The sequence below is a fragment of the Apium graveolens genome, chromosome 3 (genome assembly GCF_009905375.1).
Source record: "Apium graveolens cultivar Ventura chromosome 3, ASM990537v1, whole genome shotgun sequence".
NCBI classification, from domain to species: domain Eukaryota; kingdom Viridiplantae; phylum Streptophyta; class Magnoliopsida; order Apiales; family Apiaceae; genus Apium; species Apium graveolens.
This window is the reverse complement of record NC_133649.1, coordinates 80,793,357-80,802,135: the sequence shown is the minus strand read 5'-3', so window position 1 is coordinate 80,802,135 and position 8,779 is coordinate 80,793,357. Positions and strand designations below refer to the sequence as shown.

The following is an 8,779-nucleotide window of genomic DNA, read 5'->3' as shown; positions in this document are numbered from 1 at the left end:
TGTTTGTTGATTGTAGTTTTAGGATATTAAACTGATCTGCACTTTGTACTTTGAGTTTTGCCTCGAGATCTCCATTTGTTATGTAGAGAACTTGACATCTCGATAAGTATATTGGCTTATCGAGATCTCTCATTACTCTATACTTGATTTGACTTGTAGAGGTCTCCGAGTTCTCTATAAGAGAATTTAGCTTGTCGAGATCTCTCAGCTCCATGTCTTCACTTTGACTTATCGATATCTTTGAGATCTCTAGTGACATTTTGACTTGTCGATCTCTGAGAGATCTCTAGTGATATTTGAATTGTCGATATCTCTAGAGTTCTCTAGTGAAAAAATGACTTGTCGATATTGGAGATCTTCATGTCTTCAATTATCTTGTCGATATCTCTAAGTTCTCTAGTAGCTTTCCTGACTTCTTGATAAGTCATTTGGAGTTCTCGAATGACTTCCCTATAACACTAAATCTGTGACTTGTAAAGATCTTGACTTAGAATATTTTTATTAAAACAGATTTATTCAACTCCAAATTTCTTCATAATTCTTCTGAGGCATGATTTTCTTGATCTTCTTCCAGATAGAATTCTCAGGTTTGATACTGTTTAAAAAAAAGACTCTAGTCTGCTCTTTGACATTTTTACAGACTTTAAATGTTACAATACAAAATGCAAATTAAGATTACAATACAACTTATTTAAGTTTGTCAATTTGACTTAGTCTTGTTAGTGTACGTGCATGTATTGCATAACAACGTTCAATTTTCAAAAATACAAGAAAAACATTTCTTGAAAATTTGTCATACAAATGCTTTCTTGACATGTAAAACACACAATCATCAAATCACAAATATACTTACAAACAAACGCACACACGTTTCGCGTGGCACTCAAATTTTAAGGACACATTTTTATATGTATTTGTATATTATATTTTATTTTAAAAAATTAAAAATAAGTATAAATTTATTTTTCAATAAAAGTAATTTATAAATAAAAGAAAGGTTAAAAGATAATAAAAAGAAATTATATATTATTATATTAAGCAAAATTATAATGTATTATTTATGAAATATTAATTTTTTGGTAAATAATTTATATATTATTTTCATAATAAAATACAACGGTGAACAATAATTTTCATTTAGAAAATTTGTATACTATATCATTTTCAATTATTCTTTTTAGATGCTTAATTTAATTTAAATTATATATATATAATGTTTATATATTTATTTAAAAAAATTTAATTCAAAAATTAATTTAATAAATTGATGTTCATATATAAATTGAAATAAATTTTCTATTAATGTATGTGTAATATTATTTTTTAATTTTTTGTTTAATAAAATTATGTTAAAAATCTAATTTTTAAATATTTTTATTATTTTGTTTACTTCTAAATTTTCAGGTTTGGGCAAATTTTTTTATTTTGCTCGGGAGACGAAAAATCTTTGCACTTGATCTCAACACTCGTCTACTTACTGACTCAACTCAATCCGGGTCAACTCTACTCCTCCCCAGCGAGTCAACACGTGCTTGTCCTTCACTCAATCCTAACCTCAATTACCGTCTGGTCACCGAAATTTTATCTCATCCCGGCGATGGCGCTTCAGGTCGACTTAATAATGATACAAATCCTTCTTATATTGCCGCTTCTTGTGTCAAGTTCGTTGAATCCGCTGGCGCTAGTGTTATTCCTATTGTTTATAACGAGCCTTCTCATATAATTCAACCAATACATTTCTCGTTTTCCAAGTAATACCATTATTTTACCGAGAACCAAATGTTTTACGCTCATACCTTATAGAACATTTGGTTGTTAGGGTTCTCTTGTTCTCATTTTAGATCTTACGCTCATACCTTATAGAACATTTGGTTGTTAGGGTTCTCTTGTTCTCATTTTAGATCATGATCTTAAATGAGAACAAGAGAACCGGGGAGAATTAACTATTTACATTGTTGCGGTTCTACTCTACTCGTTTAAGAATGTGATATTAAATAAGAATGAGAGAACCGCTGATTTGTATAGCTGAACTTAACATTTATAGTCGGTTTATCTAAATCATCGGTTTCAGGTATAAAAACACCGGTTAGGATAAAATATGAAATTTAAAATTTATCAAATTATTTAAACTGTTTAGCTTTCTTGACTAACTTTAAGTACGAGATTATGCTTTATATTATGTTGTTGACTTATTATTGTCACTTAAATATATGTATACTTCTTTTTCTTTGTACCTAATTGTGAATTTTATATTAAAATTGGAGTTGCATTACCGTTAATTTTAAATTTTATGTTTGTGAATTTACCTTGTTGTGATGCAGAAACTTGAGTTGGTCAATGGTTTTTTATTTACTGGAGGGTGGTGCAAAGAGGGACTTTATTTTGATGTTATCGTAAGGTTTGTTTTTTGAGTAAAGAAGGGTTTGACTAGAGAATTTAGAAGAAGCTTGGAAGTTTTTGTATTGTTTATTGAGGGAATGAGAGACCTATACATTTTTACTGTGACTAAGTTTTGATGAATTTTCTGTAGAAGATATTGGAGTAGAATGACGCAGGACATCATTTTCCTTTACTTTCCATCTGCTTTGGTTTTGAACTTGTATCGATGATTGTCAGTAAGGTTAGCTAAAATGTTTTATATGTCCCTTTTGTTAGTTTCTAGTTATTTCTCGCTCATGTATTTATAATTTTTCTCATTCACCATAGGACACCACCAAATGGTAATGGGAAATATAATCGTATAAAGAATTGTAGAACGTAAGTAGGCTTACTTGTTAGCATGTTTGCTTGTAGTTTTGGCATGCCTCCAACTGTATTTTTTAGTTTGTATCAATTAGATAAGGATGCACAACTGCTATTCCCTGCTTTGATACTCAAAAACTACAAATTATAGAACAATTCACGATGAGATCTTGAAACTCATTGCATAGACATAGAAACGTTGCTAACTCCAATGCGCAGCCATGTAATGTTCTCTTTATACAATCATTCTTCTTTTATGTAGTCACAGTCATTCCATATATGTTTTATCCCAACTCATTTTGCATGTTTTCTTCTTTGTAGAATCTGAATCTCTGAACCAGATCAGCTGCATGCCTGCATCTGTATTATTGTTACTATTTTTAATCATATTATTTTTTGGCATTAGGACAGAAACATCCTCGAACACTTCAGCGCATCAAATCAAGCTTCTAAACTAGAGTTCATGCAAAACATAAACATAGAAGGAACAGTATTTGGAAGGTTTGCAAATCATTGTCACTAGGTAGTAAGTGACATTTTACGCTAATAATCTTTCGTAAGTACTTTCAAATTTTAAGAGAACTTTCTAGGCATATTCCATATGCATGTACTGTACATTTGGCTACTTGCTCAAGCTATGGCTTTAATTGTTTATTTATTTTTGTCTGCAGGTTTTCTCAAGATTTGTTCAGAAAGCTAAGTACTGATTGTTTTCAATGCAAAACCATAAGGCAAGTCTTCCAAATTCATAAGTGATTAAGTTATCTTATGAACTCTTGGCTTTATCCTAGCGGGTACCCCTATCTTCTCGGTGCTTAAGCGGTCGAGAGTTTGAGTTTTAGCAGAGGCATAAGTGTGTGAGGATATATAGATTTCTGGAATTATCTCCAGAAAGTGTAGTTTATTTGCTGTTTTGAACCTTAATTGATGTGTCGATTCTTATACTTGTGCTAAAACTATGAAACATGGTTTTCCCTATAGTATGCTTAGGTCTCTGGTGCATGAGGTGGTGTGCGAAGGATCATATTTTTAATGCTACATTTCACTTCTTTCCTAGTGTCTACCTTATTGTTTGTGTTGGGCTTCTGGGATGTTATGAAATCACCCTGAGAAAGTAAAATCAGAGGTTGCACTAAATGGGAAAATTATTAAGATATGGTTGCAACTTCTGTGGTGGTAATTCTACTCATAGTTTAATATTATAGGGCAGAAGTAACTCACAACTTAAAATTTCTGTAGTTGAATAATAAAGCAATCTTAGTTCACATATTTTGCTTTCGAAATTACTGCGAAGTATGATGCACAACTCAACCAATGTGCTCAAGTATTAGAAACATAAGTGCATAACATTCTCATAAAAAACATTGGTTTGGTCTTTTGAGTTTCATACTTGATTCTTTTAATCTAGCAATATGAATAGATTAATCACCTCTTTTTATATATTTATCATGTTACCACCCATGTTAGTGATGTTAACTTAGCCTGTTAATGATATATATAGACTTATTCTAAACATTTTTAGATTGAATGAATATGCGTGTTGAGAATGTTTTGTTGATTTCTTTGAGAAATCATTTCGTGTTATGTTGTTTACTAATTTGTTTTGTGTGGTCATCCACCTTCAAATTGTATTGAATGAAGTGCCTAAAATTCCGGGTTAAATGGCGTTTGGGTCACTCAACTGACCGCAAACTTGCAGTTGGGTCATCCAACTCAAAAAACTTTCAATCACATCATTTTACTCTTAAAATTTTTCATCTAGGTCACTCGCCGTTACATTCCGTTAAAAACTTAACGGAATGCTGACTAAGCTTGGTGACTTGGATTAAATAAATCTATCATGGCATGTACAGTCGGATGAAGCGACGTTTTGGTCACTCAACTGGCTCAAAACTTGCAATTTGGTCATCAAACTAAAAAAAAAATTCATTCAAGTCACTGACCATTACGCCCATTAAAAACTGGGAAAAAAACTGAACGAAGAGCACCCCTACAACCACTGTCTTCTTTCTTACAAAATTTTGGAACATATAAATGCAATAAATAAATGTATCAATATGTTGTTCAATTCTCATATCAAAGTCGTTATAAATATCTCAAAAAAATTCAAAATTTTGAAAAAATTTTGAATTTTTTTTTATTGGGATTTTATTTCAAAATCCCAAAATTGTTCTATAATGACTTGTAAAGTGGTTTTATTTTTGGACTCGTATATTTGCACAATATTCTCTTATCATATATATATTTTTTAACAATTATTTATTTTTAATGACTTTTAATAATCCGTTTAGCTCAATTTAAACCGATCAAAACCAACGAACAAATGGTAGGGTTAGGTTATAAAATTTCAAACTATGGGTCGGGTTGCTAAAATATATTTAACGTGGCCAACCCGACCCATGTGCACCCCCAGTTTTTATGAGTAAAACCATTAATGATAATCTGTTTATTTGTTGTAAAAGGGTGTGATGGGAGGGGTCTTAATGTTGTTGTATAAGACCAGTTCATTCGATTTTCTTTTCAATTTTTAATGGACATAATGGTCAGTGATACAATTGAAAGTTTTTTCAGTTTGATGACCAAATTGCAAGTTTCAAGTCAGTTGAGTGACCAAAATGCCGCATCAGCTGACTGTACATGTCACGGTGAATTTATTTAAGCCAAGTCACCAAGCTTAGTCAGCATTCCGTCAAATTTTTAACGGAATGTAACGGCGAGTGACCTGGATGAAAAGTTTTAAGAGTAAAATGATGTGATTGAAACTTTTTTGAGTTGGATGACCCAACTGCAAGTTTGCGGTCAGTTGAGTGACCAAAATGCCATTTAACCCCTAAAATTCCATAAAATAGTTTCTCGATAACTTTTTTTTCCGCAAAGTCATGTTCCTTTAGTTTTCAGGAGGAAGTTACTAGGTCACTTCAGCTGCCTTTACCAATGACATTCTTTTTTCTATTTATTTGAAATATGGATGTATAAGCAACATTTGTAGCCGTTGATAACTTGTTCTGCCAGTATACTTTTTGTTTTAACATATTTGCATTTTATTAGCACTATATAAGTTATCTAACAATCATACTTCTCTTAACAGTATGGCATATCACCTGAAAAGTTTCAAGGCAATGCAGATCTAAATAGCTTCTTCGAGATACTCACAACTACTTCTGATGAAATTGATAAGGTGTTTGGAGTAGCTTTTGTCCATACATTAATCTTTATGTGAAATGGTATGTATTCCCACTTTAAATAATTATGCATAGAATGCTACAAAACTGATAAAGATTTACTGAAGTCAGGTTTATGTATCAACAGTGCAAGCACAAAACTTTCCCGTGACTGCTCCCCAGTGGCTCCCAGAGGTATTATTTATATATTTTTCGTAAGTTATAGATTATTGAGATTATTTGATTATATTCTAGGTCACTTCAGGTTTATTTGAGATGATGAAGATATGTTTTCTTATCAAGTTATGGTAGTAAGAATTACGAGGTAATATATTTAGGGGTGGTGATTTATGCACACCCTAAAGTTATTTATGCACACCCTTCGCATGCTTTAGACTAAAATGCCCTTCAATTCTCCTTATAATATTAAAAATGAAAATTTATAATATTTATAAAAATTATTGATATTTATCATAAAATGCAAGTCCACATTACATTTCTAAAATTATTCTTTTCGTAAATTTATTTGTAAATAAAAGTCTAAACATTAAATTTTAATTACAAAATATATATTACTAATCAACCAAAAATAATTATGATCCATAAAAATGAATCTTTTTTAAGAAGTTGCACTAGGATGCAAAGTAGATTTTCCGAAGACATCAAAATAGAAAAAAACATAACTTAAAAAATGATTTTATTTTCTTATAATTTCCCGTTACGAAAGTTTTTCAATACAAAATTAGTATTTAATATCCCTTTTTGTAATTAAGGTTTAATGTTTAAATTTATAATGAATTCAATTTTTTCTACATATTAGTCCAAAAAATTAATTCAAGAAAGATAACTCATGTTTGTATTTTAAAAAAAATATCAATGTTATTCATAAAATTTAATAAAATTTCATGTGTAATGCAAGTATAGGAAGTGAGGGACATTTTAGTCTAAAACATATAAAGGGTGTGCATAAATAAATTTAGGGTGTGCATAAATCACCATTATATATTTAGTCATGATGTGTACTTATGTTTTGTAGGAATAGGATTATAGTCTTTCATAAAGTTTTATGGTCTTTACTTGTATGTAATTTTTTTTTGAATGAGATTAAGTGATTCAGGACAAGTGTTGAAACTGCAATATAATTTGTACTTGTCTCTGCAGAGATAAGTAGAAACACAATTAAAATATTACATTTATCAAATATAGATCAATTATGATATTGAGCTGAATAATTCAATGATAAGTTCTGTTTTATAATATGTTATATATTTTTGTTTGGATTTTTGGACCTGCTGTCCTGGATCATCTTTGTTATATATGTGTTGATTCTTCTCGTTACATATCTGGACAATTACATAATGAATTCCTGATCTTGTGGAATTGCAGAAAAATGCTTTGAATGGGCCTCAAATATGATCCCACACTCGGAGGATGCCATTCAAGTTAAAATGTTGCAAATTTTTTTGTGAGATAGGTCATGTCTAAAAGATAGATGCATTAACTCATGATAGTGTTCCTTTTTTTTTTCGGCCTTGGCATACAGAAGAAATAGTTTTATGTATTTGTTGTTGGATGAATTTTATAACAAGAAAAAGAGTTCAAGGGTGTAAAAACCATGCCATACTGGCTGCCACTACAATTATTAATACTAAATATTCCTATGACTAAAATCAATGTTGAATGCAACACACTAGAAAATCCGACAATTTATATACTTTGTGGCTTTAATTTTAACAGTTTTTTTTCGCTTAACCAGCTTGAGGTGTTGACTGTAATTATGTTTACCATTCACTGTCGTTTCCAGTTTTCACCTATATATATATATACCACAAACACAATGCATACTCAAAACTTCTCAACATTTCATATACCCAAGAATATACTTTGTTTTGCTCCCATGGATAAATTGTTGTGTCTTTATCTAGTTGTTGCTTTTCTCGCTTTCTCAGGTACTTTTATTAAATTTCTTCTTACTTTAGAATATTGCTTCGCAAAATGTAGATGTGTTATTTATAACTCTATAAGCTACGACATGGATATGATGCAGTTTGTTGCGGCGCAGAGTTGTTTTTTATAACAAATTTATGATGATCACTATTATTTGTATATATTCGCAGGTACAATGCTTAAGGTTGATGCAGAAAATATATGCATAACTATATTGCACCCTAATAATTGTTGAGTTTTAATATGATATTTAATTGTTTTCGAATTGATTTTATTTTCCAGAGTAATAAGTGTTGGACGAGATTACATACAGTTTGATCGTGGCAATCGGTTGAGTGATTTTTGGATCCACAAATCAGTGATAGAAGTTTAGTAGGAGTTTTACTTATTTCTTTCCTAATTTTTAGATGTTTATGTTGCTCTATGTACCATGCAGGTTATTAATAAAAAAGCAAGTCTTTGACATTGCAATACTGGTATTTTGCTTCTCAGTTTCTAATATATACACTTAAAATGTCAGTACTTATATAGATCCTATAGTGTAAGAATTGGTATCAGAGCAACGGTGATTTTTTTTTGAATACCTGGAAGGATGTCAAAGATGACAGAGACGAGCAAGACAAAAAACGTTTCGTTTGGCTTGAATTACCCGACGCTGACCGAGGAGAACTACACGGCGTGGGTGATGAAGATGACAGTAATCATGCAGGCGCATGGGGTGTGGGATGCTGTAGAGCCAAGTGATCCCAAAACGGCAATGGATGAGAGAACAGACAAGGTAGCCTTGGCATACCAGAAGAATGGTTACTTTCACTTGCTGCCAAAAAGACTGCAAAGGAGGCTTGGATTGCCCTCAAGACATTGTGTCAAGGAGCAAATCGAGTAAAGACTGCTAGAATTCAGACGATGAAAGCAGAGTTTGAATCCCT

At 31.2% G+C, this 8,779-nt stretch overlaps 1 long non-coding RNA gene across 2 annotated transcripts; it reads left to right on the top strand.

Annotated features, from left to right (window-relative positions):
- The first annotated feature begins 1,471 nt into the window (after nt 1–1,471).
- Nucleotides 1,472–7,600, top strand: LOC141710794 (uncharacterized). Of its 2 annotated transcripts, none has more exons than XR_012571063.1 (8): nt 1,472–1,609; nt 2,322–2,398; nt 2,531–2,620; nt 3,149–3,298; nt 3,414–3,473; nt 5,831–5,966; nt 6,052–6,098; nt 7,290–7,600. It is a non-coding gene; the product is annotated as an uncharacterized LOC141710794 (long non-coding RNA). The 2 variants fall into 2 exon arrangements; XR_012571064.1 differs by having other exon boundaries at nt 6,036–6,098.
- Nucleotides 7,601–8,779: the final 1,179 nt, after the last annotated feature.